The sequence below is a fragment of the Otolemur garnettii genome, unplaced genomic scaffold (genome assembly GCF_000181295.1).
Source record: "Otolemur garnettii isolate 467f Iridium unplaced genomic scaffold, OtoGar3 scaffold00032, whole genome shotgun sequence".
NCBI lineage: Eukaryota > Metazoa > Chordata > Mammalia > Primates > Galagidae > Otolemur > Otolemur garnettii.
The window spans coordinates 15,522,246-15,536,306 of NW_003852427.1; the positions used below are offsets into that span (position 1 = coordinate 15,522,246).

The window sequence follows — 14,061 nt, forward strand, 5'->3', positions numbered from 1 at the left end:
CCCAAGTAGCTGGGACTATAGGTGCCTGCCACCGTGCCTGGCTATTTGTTGTTGTTGTTGTTGTTGTTTAGCAGGCCCAAGGTGGGTTCAAACCCACCAGTCCCAGTGCATGTGGCTGGAGCCCTAACCACTGAGATGTAAGTGCCAAGCCTCCTGTGATGTATTGTGCTGATTAATTTTATGCATTTATTGATTACCAAGGAAGTGGATAGTGGCATGAGATCAACATGAGTGGACTAAAGCCAAGTGACTCTGAATGATTCAGTAATTCCTGTCCACATTTTAGTAACTTAATATATTACTGTTACATGGGCAGAATGATTCAGTAAATCCTGTCCACATTTTGGTAACTTAATATATTACTGTTACATGGGCTGAAATTAGAAAAACTAATTCCAGGCTTACACTAACAAGATAAACTTAGGTCCATTGGGCTCAAATAGGCAGTCAAAATTTTCCATACAAATGTAGAATCTTCTTTAGAGCTATGAGTAGCATAGATTTAATTATATCTCTGCATAAAATCAAGAAAATTGAATTTTTCTACAAGAAAATTGAAAGCAATTAATTTTCAACAAATGGAAATGTTGATAAAATCTAATAAATTTCATAGTATTGTTTTTAGAACCTACATAAATATATTTCTTATTTTATTCACATCATAAATCTTCATAAAATGAAGGTATATAGTAGAATATTTCCTCCTTTTTAGCAAATGTTAAGAACCTTGGAGGCTGTTCATTTGGCTGTAATTTAAAATAAAAAATGAGATTAAACAGAAGCAAGTTAATAACCACAGTTCATAGATAACTTTTATTAAACATATTATAGGTCAGAATGTTTAAAGAGAGTAATAAGTCTTTCCTTTTTGGCTTTCCGGAAGGAAATGGTTGAGTTACCTGGAGTCCAAAAACATATTCTCATGATGTTCAGATAATACATTTAAGGAGGCATTGCCGTGCCAGCGATGGTATTTGGAAGATTCCCAATAATGCCTCATTGTGTCATATTCTGGCCAGTCTTTTAGTATGAGGCTGAGAGCCTTCACTTTGCTGATTATTTTCATTTCTCCTGCTTTGAGTTGTTTCTTGTTATCTAGTCTGGGTTGTTGATTTTAAAGGTCATCAATGAGATCTCTAGGTATATTGGCAAAATTATCTCTTTGTTGACAATGTTCCCAGTTTGCATCTGTTTTCTGGGTGCACATGTCAATAAAAATCATGACCCCATACGGGCCCAGGTTTCTGTACCATGCTTAGAAACGATCTCCCCATGTGCCATGTATATAAATACCCCTTCAGGTTTTCATTTTCAACTTCATATATTTAAAATAATAGGCCATCTAACCACATTTATATAATGAGTGAGGAAAAGCTCCAGTTTTATTATAGTTTTCTGTAATATATACCCATTTGTCCATACGCTACCAATTACATGTTATTTCTTCTTCACCCCTATTTAAAATGCACCCTTACCAAAAGCCCACCGTTTCTTCTTAAATCTGCTTTGGAGTTTTACTAACATATCTGATGGGCTATTCCACAGTCTTTTAGTCGCTGTTAGCTATCTGACTATGCAGATTAAATTATATGCCAAAGCCTCCACATAGCCATGTACATAACTAAATAGATATGTACATCTAGAATTGAAATTCTCCTGGCTATTTCCAAGTGTTTGCTATTCCACATGAGCTAAACCATCCAGCTGAAAAATATTTGGTTAAAGTTCTATTATATTTATATACTATTTTAGAGAAATGATATCTTGACCTAGAAAAAATGTTATGTATTTTACTGGTTCCCAAATGTACATGTGATCTCTTTTGTTAAAGTAAGTTTTTCAATTTTCTGTTATTTCATGGCCAATTAAAGTTTATTCTGTCGTATTTCATTTTCTAGTTTATGTATGATCATCAATTGTTCCCCATAAAATGAGTAAAACATATTTAGACATTCTGCTAAATTCACTTATTCTTCCTAGCGCTTTTCAGTTGTTTCCTGTGAGTATTTAAAATATACAGTCACATCATGCATAAGGTGTTATGTTCCCCTCCCTGCTATCACTGTCCCATACCATTCACAACCCTGTGTGATCACAACCATTCTAGTCTTTTTCAAATTAAAAACAAATCATGGTAATGGTTCACTATTAACCTCCACGCTGATGGACAGACAGAGGTTATCTATCTGTTCCTATTATAAGTAGCATGCAATTGCAATTATTAATCCGTACCCCTTATACGTAGCACCTGGGAAATCTACCTATAAAATTAAATTGTAGATCATGAGCCAATAAACAAGGCCTCAAATGAAAGGAAAAAATAAACTGTCTTGAGATATGAAAGTCATATTTTTAGAAAAAGAAAACACAGAAAAAAGCATGCACAGCCCTAAATCACCCCATTTTGCCCTAACTGACAATGTGAGAGATAGGTCCCTCTGTCACCCCTCTCTGGCCAACAGCCACGTGAAGAAGTTCTCATTAACCCGTTTTTACCCGCGAGCCGCCAGGCCTGATTCCGTGAAAGCAGCACCGAGGTCTCAAAATTCAGTTAGAGACCCAAGAGCAGCCCCATCAGGCGGGACCTGCCAGGGAAACACTCAAGGGACAAGGGCAAACTTGGAGAAAGCATCCACTGGTCCTAGGGCGCTCATGGCTTCGGACAGAGTGAATCTCTCCAACAGTCTTCATTCCGGACCACGGACGGACAAATTAAGATGCAAGGAACCCCAGTTTCCTGGGCAGATCAACGACGGCTACCCCAGGGCTGGAAACTGCGCGCTACCAAACATGCAGGCGCGGTGCGCACCCGGAGACTTCTCCAACCACCTGAGGATGCGGAGCGCGGCTCAGCCAGCCCGGGACGCAGAGACCCTCCATCCCCGTCCCGCCGGTTCCGCAGCCCCAGGCCTCTCCCCACGACGCCCCCAGCCCCGCACTGGATCCCTCGCGTCGCGCCCCACTCACCGCCCGCCCGGCAGACCGCTGGGTACCGGCGACACCAGAAGCAGGGTCTAATTGTATCCACCGAGAAAAGGCAAAGAAGAGGAGTGGGAGAGTGAGACCCAAGAGGAGGGTTTTTCGAATTAAATACATCAAACTCAACGAGGAAACGGAGTCACAGGATCCAGAGGGGGGTCCCCTGGCTGGCTAAACACTCCCCGCGGCTCCCAAGCTTCGGACCCGCCCACACCAGCTGAAAAGGCGTCCGGGCAGCCACTGAGCCTCCCTGGAGAGGGTGGAGCACCCTGATATTGGCTGAAATTCAAAAGCGAAAGGGGCAAAGGGAAATGGAAAAAGGGTTGTCACCGCTCTGATAGGAAATGAAAGGAAAGGGTAAGAGTCAGCACAGGGTTACCTCTCATCGGAGACAGGCAGGGTCTAGGGAGAAGGAGCTTTGATAGGGGATTACTGGGGTTAAAGAGAACAAGAAGAAAACAAGTAAAACAAAACAAAACCAAACCAAAAACCCTTTTTTCCCCTCAACAGCCGATTAAATTTGCATTTGCTCTCACCCCCGAGACCACTCACTGGCTTGGAGAATTGGCCTTGGCAATGTAGAGCTGCCGGGAAACACTCAGGCCCGGGGCCAAGGAATTCTGTTTTTCACAGGCTGGGAAGACAGCAATTTGGTCTTGGGCGGGGGGCAGGCGGTGTTGCCTCTGTTTTCTGACATGGGGAGAAAAATGACATTTGTTAATAAATTTCCTTAAGTAAAAATACTTCTTGCACACAGATGGGATTGGGTAATATGCCGGGGAGAAGCACATATTACCGAATAGTACCTAATTGGGGGTGGGGGAGCAGGAATTAGGGGAAACTAAATGACTGCAGGAATCAGAACTGGACAGAAGTGAATCTGATTAAGCTGGAGGAGTACTTGGCAGCACTCCACTGGGCGAGGAGTTTGGCTAGGGGAGGACATGTAGGAATGTGGTTCTAGAACTTTCCACTCTCTTTTATGTGCATGTTATTTGTTAGTATTCCTGTGGGAATAGTAACCCGAAAAAATCATATTGTTTTTCTCAGTGATAATTGCATGGGACATTGCTCCAATGTAGATATAGTGTTGTATTGAAATCGTAAAACAAAGAAGTTGATTTCAAAACTACAGCAAAATATAATAGTACTTGCTAGGTATTGCCATTGTTTTAAATTCATTAAAGGGGTCAAGAAATTGAACTTCGGAATGTAAACATCTATATTAGCCGCGTGAAAGACGCCAAATATTTCAAGAGCAAAACATGTCTTCTGACACTGCTTTGGGGGATTAAAAAACAAGGCATTGGGCGGCGCCTGCGACTCAGTGAGTAGGGAGCCGGCCCCGTATAACGAGGGTGGCGGGTTCAAACTGCAACAAAAAAATAGCCGGGTGTTGTGGCGGTCACCTGTAGTCCCAGCTACTTACTTGGTAGGCTGAGGCAAGAGAATTGGCTAAGCCCAAGGGCTGGAAGTTGCTGTGAGCTATGACACTACAGCACTCTAGGAGAGCGACAAAGTGAGACTCTGTCTCTAAAAAAAAAATGAAACAACTCCCCCCCCCCCAAGCATTGAAAGTATGTCACATACCCCAACACACACCATTGAGCAGAAAGGGAATGATTTAAATCCCATATCCTTCTAAAATTCCTGATCTGAGGAACTACAACCTAAACACTTCCAGATATGACAAATTCATTAATTTTTGTACTAATTCCCTTAGTTTCCCTGTTGCTCCCGAGTCGTATTATTATTATATCATTACTTCTTTTTTCATGATCATTGTGATGTTGCCACAGTCTGAGTTAATATTGCACCACTTTACATAAAATTAAGAAATTTGCAATAGTAAACACTTCCTCAGGCCTATGTATACATAAAAATTATAATCTACACAACCAAATGTTATTATTTTTGCCTTAGGAGTCAGTTGTCTTATAGAAACTGAAAGTAAAAAACAGCTTTTATATTTACCTACATAAACACAACTTCCTGTGCTTTTTTTTTCTTGTAGATCTAAGTTTTATCTCGTGCTGCTTCCTTCAAGCTAGAATTTCCTTTCTTATTTACTATTGTGTAGAACAGCTAGAGAAAAAGTCTTTGACCTTTTTTAATGTAAAAATATTTTTACTTCCTATGGATTTTTTATTGGTATTTTTACTGGATACAGAATTCTGTGTGGACAAATGTTTCTTTCACTCCCAATTTTGACGTCCCTTTATTTATTTAGTTTCAGAATATTACAAGGGTACACAGTTTTGGTTACATAATTTGCTTTTGTATATTTTGAGTCCATGTATAAATGTGCCCTTAACCCAGAGCCTGTGTCTATTATACCAGTTAGGTGTGAATTTACCCAACACCACCTCTCCCCTCCCACCTACTTAATTTCTATTGAATTTAACTTCCATAGGTGTGCCTAAATGTTCATCTAATAGGTCCAGTTTAGTATTGAGTACATGTTCTGTATGTTTATCCATTCTTATGATACTTCACTTAGAATAATGGTCTCCAGTTCTATCCAGGTTGTTACAATGGGTATTAGTTCACCATTTTGGGGGTGAATAATACTCCATGGTGTGTATAATATATACCACATTTTATTTAGCCATTTATGTATTGATGGGTATTTGGGTTGTTGCCACATCCTGGCAATTGTGAATTGTGCTGCAGTAAGAGTTCAAGTGTAAGTGTCTTTTTTTAATCAAATGTCTTTTATTCCTTTGGGTAAATACAGAGTAGGGGGATTGCTGAACCAAATGGTGTGTCTACCTTTCGTTTTATGAAGTATCTCCGTACTGCTTTGCACAGAGGTTATACCAGTTCCCATCCCACCACCAGGGTATGAGCATTGCTTTCTCTCTGCAACCATGTCAGCACTTGTTGTTTTGAGACTTTTCAATAGAGCCGTTCTCACTGGAGTTAGGAGATATCTCGTTGTTCCTTTGATTCCATTTCCCTGATAGTTAGAAATGTTGAGCACTTCTTCATATGTGTTTTGGCCGCCAGTCTATCTTCTTTTGAAAAATTGCTGTTTCTTTGCCCATTTGACATTCATTGTTATCTGATAGGATTCAAATTACTGGTTTTAAGAATAGCTTTTTATTTTTGGTTTTCTGCACTTAGCCTGTGATGACTGGACTTGTTTGTTGTTATATTGATGTTCTCTGAGCTTCATAGATACATAAGACATGTAGATTCATATTTGTAACCAAATTTGGAAAGCTTTTAACAGTTATTTCTTTAAATACTACCCTGGTCCTAGTCTCTCTCTTTTCTGTTTGGGAACTCAACTCAATTAAATGGGTGCTAGATCACTTTATACTGTCTCACAGCTCACTCAGACTTCGTTTACATTTTTCTGATTTTTTTCTTTAAATTGAATACTTTCTACAGATCCTCTTCAAAATATATTGACCCATATTTCAATCTGCTATCAAGTCCTTTACAGACATGATTTTTTTAGTTCTGGTATTCTGTTTGCTATTTGGCTCTTCTTAATGGGAGTCAGGGCTGAGCAGGTGGCAGGCTTTTTTGTAGGTTCAGGAAATGATGCAATAGAAAAGTAAACTGCAGACAAACATCCTTTATAAATGTAAATGCGAAAATCCTCAATAAAATCCTAGCAAACAGAATCCAGTAGCATGTCAATGAAATAATACACCATGATCAAGGGGGCTTCATCACAAGGATGCAAGTAGTCACTGGACATACACAAATGAATATATGTGATTCATCCCACAACAGAAGCAGCAACAAAGACTGTATGATTATTTCAATAGAGGCAGAGAGAATATGTGACAGTATATAACACTCTTTCAAGATAAAAACCCTCTGCACACTAGGCATAGAAGGAATTTATCTCAAAATAATCAAAGCCATATATGACAAACGCATAGCCAACATCATACTGACTGAGGAAAAGTTGAAAGAAAGCATCCCTGCTAAGAACTTGAATAAGGCACGAGGGCGCCTAGTGTCACCCCTGCTATTCAGTGAATGCTGGAAGTCCTAGACAGAGCAATGAGGCAAGAGAAAGCAATAAAGAATATTCAAATTGGGGCTGAGAGGAGGCGATGGGCCCTGGGGGGTCATGGGCTGGGGCCGCCCCGGCTGCAGGTGCTGCGGGCGCTGGTGGCGCAGGCCAGGCGGGGCTGACGCTCGGGCCCCTGCCACTCTCGGTGACAGTGACCAGCACTCAGCTGTGCCTCGCCCCTGAGAACTTCTACATCAACCGCGGTCCCAATTCCAAGGCCTGTCCCTCCTACTCCCTTCTGGAGGAAGCATTTTGGCGATTTTATGAATATATTTTTGGTGTTTACAAGCCGCCTCGGTGGCTTCCGAAACTTGAGGGTGGAGCACAGGTAAAGCAACTTCGCGTCTCAGTTGTCCTTGAGTCCCAGTGTGATGCTTTCCCAGCGTGTCTTCAGATGAATCCTGTTCCTTACTTGTGAAAGAACCTGTGGCTCTTGAAGGCAAAAGAGTCCGGGGAGCATTGAGGAGGTTTAGACCCCGATAGCTAATTGATTTACCGAGATCCCTATGGTGCTTTTCCCGTCAGTGACTCCAACATTGTCCACTCGCCAAGGTTTTCTCACAGACCAATTCTAACTGATACATCCAGGCGCTTTGCCACTTAAGGTTATTCTTAAAACCCTGGATGCCATGGCTGTCAGTAAGTTTAATGTTCTTAAACTTACGGGCACATAGTTGATGACGAGTCTTTCCCTTGTCAGAGCATCACTTTTCCTGAGTTAAGCTATTCTTCATCTCGTGTTTATACATCAAATAACGTCCGCATGACGACTGAATATGCCAGATTATGAGGGATTCGAGTCTTACTGGAATTTGATACCTCTGGACATACGGTGTCTTGGGGAAAAAGTCAGGAAGCCCTCCTGACCCCATGTTACTCTAAATAGAAACAGTTGAACACTTTCGGACCTATAAACCCCATTCCCAATACAATTTATATCTTATTTGATACATTTTTCAGAGGAATTAGTAAGATCACATCATTCATTTGGGAGGAGATGAAGTGGATTTTAACTGTTGGGAGTTAAATCCAAAAATATGAGATTTCATGCAGCAAAAAGGCTTTGGTGAAAATTTCAGAAAACTAGAATCTTTCTATGTTCAAAAGCTTTTGGATATTACTGCAACCATAAACAAGGGATCCATTGTCTGGCAAGCGGTTTTTCATGATAGAGTGAAGAAGCTCCAGCGAGTTACAATAGTTGAAGTGTGGAAAAACTCTGGGTATTTCGGGGAAATGAGTAAAATGATAGTACCTGGCTTTCCCGTAATCTTTTCTGCCTTGTTGGTGCTTAGATTTGATAAGTTATGGACAGGACTAGAGACAGTAATATAAGGTGGAACCTCTTAATTTTGTGGGCACTCAGACACAGAAAAAACTTGTCCTTGGTGGAGAAGCTTGTGTATGTGGATGCAACTAACCTCACTCCAAGATTATGGCCTCCAGCAAGTGCTGTTGGTGAGAGACTTTGGAGTCCCCAAAATATCAGAGATCTAAAACATGCCTCCACTGCTGCAGAACGCTCAGACGTGGAATAGCTGCACAGCCTCTTAAACCAGATATTGCAACTAGGAGGAAAACATGTCAAAATGAGCTGAAACATAGGAGGGGGAGCAGCCCCAGCAATCGACTTGATTTGGAAATCATTAAATTAGTATTTGTTACGTTTTTGTTACTTTGATTAAACCTCTTATTTTACATTAAAAAAGAATATTCAAATTGGAAAAGAAGAGGTCAAACTATTGTTTTCTGCTGACAAGGTGATCTTGTATCCAAAAACCCCAAAGACTTCACCAAGGGACTCCTGGAATTGATAAATAAATTCAAGAAAGTCTCAGATTACAAAGTCAACGTCCACACGTCAGTAGCTTTTCTATATACCAATAACAGTCAAGACGCAAATGAAAACTCAACATCATTCACCATAGCTATAGAGAAAAGAAAATACTTATAAGTATATGTAACAAGAGAGGTGAAAGTTCTCCACAAGGAGAACTACCAATCTCTGAGGAAAGAACTAGCAGAAGAGAAAAATAAATCAAAAAGCATATCATGCTCAGGGATCAAAAGAATCAACATTGTTAAAATGTCTATACTAGCCAAGTGATTTATAGTTTCAATGCAACCCTCCTCAAAATACTAAGGGCACATTTCACAGGTCTAGAAAAATAATTCTATGCTTTCTTTGAAGCCAGAAATGAGCTCAAATATCCAAAGCAATCTTAAGCAAAAGAACAAATCTGGACACATCAAATTGCCAGACTTCAAACTATACTACAAGGCTCTAGTAAGCAAAACAGCATGATGTGGACACAAAAATGGAAACACAGACCAATGGAAGAGAATAGAGGACCCAGATATAAAACCATCTATGTATAGTCAACTGCTCTTAGACAAAACACACAGTGGATGCTGGGGGAAGAGGAGCCCTATTCCATAAATGGTGCTTGGAAAATTGGGCAGCCACACGCAGAAGCATAAAATAGCACCCCTCTCTCTCATAAACTAAATCAATATGAGTAAAAGAATTAAATGTGAGCCAGAAAACCATTACAAGTCTAGAGGAAATTATAGGAAAAACTCTTTCAGATATTGGGCTGGGTAAAGAATTTATTACTAAGACCCCAATGGCAATTAAAGCACAACAGAAATAGATAAATGAGACTTGATTAAATTAAAAAGCTTTTGCACAGCTAAAGAAATAATCAACTGCAAATAGCCTACAGAATGGGGGAATATATTCACAAATAATATCCAATAAAGGCCTAACATCCAGAATCTATAAAGAATTCAAACAAATCAGCAAGAAAAAAACAACTCCATGACAAAAATGATCAAAAGGCAAGGAGAAGTTTCTCTAAAGATAGACAAATGGCAACAAGCATATGATGAAATGCTCAACATCACTAATCATCAAGGAAGTAAACATTAAACCATAATGAAATATCACTTTACTCGCATTAGAATGGCTTTTACCAAAAGGTTTATAAACAGTACATAGTGACACAAATGCAGAGAAGAAAAAACACTTATACACTGTTGGTGGGACTCAAATTAGTACATACCCCATGGGAGATAATACAGAAATTTTTCAAAGAACTAAATGTAGACCTACCATTTAATCCCACAGTCTAGGTATCTATTGACAGGTAAAGAAGTCATTTTATCAAAAAGACGTCTGCACCCAAATGTTTATTGCAGTACAATTCATAATTACTAAAATGTGACATCTACCCAAGTATCCCTCAATTTATGAGCAGAGTAACAAAATGTGGTACCATAGACTACTACTGGCCAGCCAAATAAATGAACTAATGCCTTTTCCAGCAATTTGGAAGGAATTGGAGACCACTGCCCTAAGCAGAGTATCTTAATAGAAAAACAAACACCACATGTATTCTCTAATAAATTGGAACTAACTGATGGAGAAAGAAGTGGAAGTCATTGGATATCAAGTGGTGGTGGGGGTGGATCTGAGGAGAAAGTCCCACCTAGCCAGGGACATTATTGAGATCATGGGCACAGTTATAGCCCTCACTAAAGCCATGTAACAAAAACATGTACTGCATTAATATTTTGAAATAAAAATAAAGTAAAATAAAATTTATTGGTCACCAAAAATAATTTAAACAGAATAAGTATTAGAGAAAGAGGACTACTGGAAATGGGTTTTTATATAAGCCCTAGTAGTAAATAATGCAAAAGAAATAGAATATTTTAAAAATAAGTCTGGTTAGTTCCAGTGATTGTTTAGAATTTATATCCTTTTAAGCTTTGTATATCTGTTTTCTGAGTAAGTGTATGCTACCTTCTGAGTGCACTGCTCTCCGAGTTAATGATCCAAAGAAAAACTCTGTTCATTTTCTGCTTACTGAATTTAATCAAATGTTTTCCTTCAACTTCCCTAGCCCATTGATTTTGTTAGGGTCCTAATGAAAATAATCAGTATTTTGCCAGATTGGGAAAGTGAGCCATGAACATTCATATCATGTAAATTCAGACAGATAGAAGAAAGGGAGCTGGTGTGTCAAATGGAAACATTCACACTGAAGATATCCAGGAATACAGATCCAGGAATACAGAAGAGAAAGTCCAGGTCCTCCCGAATTTCCAAATTGTACATACTGAGTACAAAACACACAGTTCTGGGGATATATGTAAGTTAAGTGTGGCAATCTCGTTGACTCCATTTCATTTTAATAACCTGTGTCCATATACTGTGCCAGGTCTTCGGGCTCTGGGCAGTTAGATGTTGCCTTTGTGGGATGAGAACATGCACCAGAGAGCCTCTGCTTCCTCTTAGCTCCTTATCATCTATCCTGGCAATCCTCTGTCCTTCCCTGTCTATTTGGAAATGTCCATCGCCTGCATTGTCAATGTCTTTCTTTCTGTTTTCTTTCACTTTGCCAAAATTCAGGCTTTACTCTCTCATCCAAAACAATCCATCTACTGTCTCCATTTCTCCCAATATCCACCATTTAGTCTTTTCTCCCTCTTCTCAACCAAAAATCATTTATTCTATTTTATCCCCCATTCATTTCTCAGCCACTTACAATCTGGCTTTCTTTCTTTCTTTCTTTCTTTTTTACCATGGAAACAATTCTGGCACTGTTCACCAATGACCTCTGAATTTCCAAATTCAGTGGAAACAATTCAGTCTTTATTTTATTTTGACCCTCTCTGGCTCTCTAATCCCTGACATTGTACCCTTCTGATTTTCATACTTTTGAAATTATTTGCCTTTTTTATGACTTCATTTTTCCACAGAAACTTTACACGCCCAGGTGCCACATCATGTATCACTTGGCAAAACCTCTATAATCTCATATTTTTTTAAATGTTATCAGTGATTATCCACATACTCAAAATTTCCAAACCTGTGTTTTCTAAACATACCTCTGCCACCAGCTGCAGACTCAGAAATCCAGTAGCCCACTGGACATTTCCACCTGGGTGTCACATGACATCCCAAATTCAACAGATTGAAAACACAACTGAGTTTGCACCTGACCTATTCTTGAAGGCCCTTTCTCTCAATTGGCAGCACTGTATCTACTTAGCTAGAAACTAGGATGATTCCTTAGATCTTCTCTGTGCTTTGCTAACCCACCTTTTAAGAAATTGTTACGTGTATAGATTCTGTCTCTGAAATATTTTTCCATTTTTCTCATTAATACCCCTGGTCAAACTGTCTTCATCTTGTACAAAGTCATAATGATGCAGTCAACACTTAATGCTAACCACATTGGTTCCCTGTTCAATGTCTCACTGACAGATGCAGGACAAAGGCAAACTTCCAAAAATACATACGTGGACCCTCTACCTGTCATTTGTATTCTCTTCCTTCACTTTAGAATGCTGTCTCCATTGGAACCCAAGGGCTAGCAAACACCCATTCACCAGGCTATCTGTTATCTCCTCCCAGAATTCCTTTCTCTAGGCAGTCATGCCCTTTACTGGCTAACTCTTATATAAGACTTGGCTCAGGACTTACTCTGAATGCGTAACTCCTTCTTGCTAATCTGCCTTCATTCACTTCAAAAAGGTGAAGTGCTTTTCTATGAGTTCGACAGTGCCTCTCCCAATCATCACCTTCACACAGGATATCAAATGTGCTTGTCTTCCCCCACAGACTCTAAGCTCAGTGGGAACAGAGGCTGTGTCTCTGTTGGCACATGTATAATCCCAGTGCGTAGGATACTAGCTGACACACGTTGGATTCAAGTCAATATATTGACTGGCACGTTCATTGTATCTTTTACCAGATAGAGTTCTTGAATAGTCACTTAGTGAGTGCTAATTAGATGGGAAGTATCACAGGGACTGTGCCCAAGAACATATTATTTGTTCCATTTTTCTGATGATCATCTTGTTTTAATTAAAGTAAAATCCAAGTACACTTTAAAATGTAGCCTATAAATTAAGCAATCACTGGACAAATATTTGTTCCATTTTTCTGATTATCATCTTGTTTTAATTAAAGTAAAATCCAAGGACACTTTAAAATGCAGCCTATAAATTAAGCAATCACTGGACACATATTTATTAAGTTCAATGTGTCAAATTTAATAAGTGCAGTTATTTTTTTTTTTTGAGACAGTCTCACTTTATTGCCTACCATAGAGTGTTGTGGCATCATACCTCACAGCAACCTCAAACTCCTGGGCTCAAACAGTTCTCTTGCTTCAGCCTCCCAGGTAACTGGAACTATAGGTGCCTGCCACATGCCCAGCTGGTTATTCAGAAAATGGGGTCTTGCTCTTATTCAGGCTGATCTTGAATTCCTGAGCTCAGACAGTTCACCCACCTCAGCCTCCCAGACTGCTGGGAATACAGGCTGTTATTTTTTCCCCTCCATTTCTATTGTGCCAATCCCAAAAGGAGATTAAAACTGTTGTTTTATTTAACCAAGTTTACCCTATCTCTTCACCCTATAGAGATTCTGAACAAAATTAGAAATGTCATTATGTCTACCACAAAATTAGCTATGATCTGGACATTGTCTAAATAGTATTCAGTAATGTTTATTTTATATTTGATTATTCATTTGTTCTCTGTGGGGCCTCAGCCCAGTCTTAAGTGGTTAGCTAAGTAGTTGGCTCAAATAAATCAGAATGGGATTTAGCTTTATACTGGCAAAAAAAAAAAAAAGATACATTGTCAACTATAATTTGTATGTATTTAAAAATAATTATAAGAGGACATTTTTATTATTATTTTTTTAGAGGCAGAGTTTCACTTTGTTGCCTTGGTAGAGTGCCGTGGTGTTACAGCTTACAGCAACGTCCGGTTCTTGGGCTTAGGTGATTCTTTTGCCTTAGCCTCCTGAGTAGCTGGGACTACAGGCACCTGCCACAATGCCTGGCTATTTTTTGTTGCAGTTTGGCTGGGGCTGGGTTTGAACCCACCACCCTTAGTACATGGGGCCAGCGCCCTACTCACTGAACCACAGGTACTGCCCCAGAAGGACATTTTTAGATGCAGATTTAAAGAAAGCACTGTACATTAATTTTATCATTAAATTAATGATCTATGATTTCTTAGAA

At 39.5% G+C, this 14,061-nt stretch overlaps 1 protein-coding gene and 1 pseudogene across 1 annotated transcript in view; one reads left to right on the plus strand and one right to left on the minus strand.

The window, feature by feature from the left end:
- Positions 1-3,145, minus strand: part of LOC100955010 (phospholipid scramblase 4) — a 38,054-nt gene extending 34,909 nt beyond the window's left edge. The window contains exon 1 of the mRNA XM_012804932.2: positions 2,968-3,145. The gene's annotated coding sequence lies outside the window, so the exon portion shown is untranslated. The remainder of the gene's footprint in view (positions 1-2,967) is intronic.
- A 3,910-nt stretch (positions 3,146-7,055) lies between these two features.
- Positions 7,056-8,608, plus strand: LOC100955319 (annotated as a pseudogene).
- Positions 8,609-14,061: the final 5,453 nt, after the last annotated feature.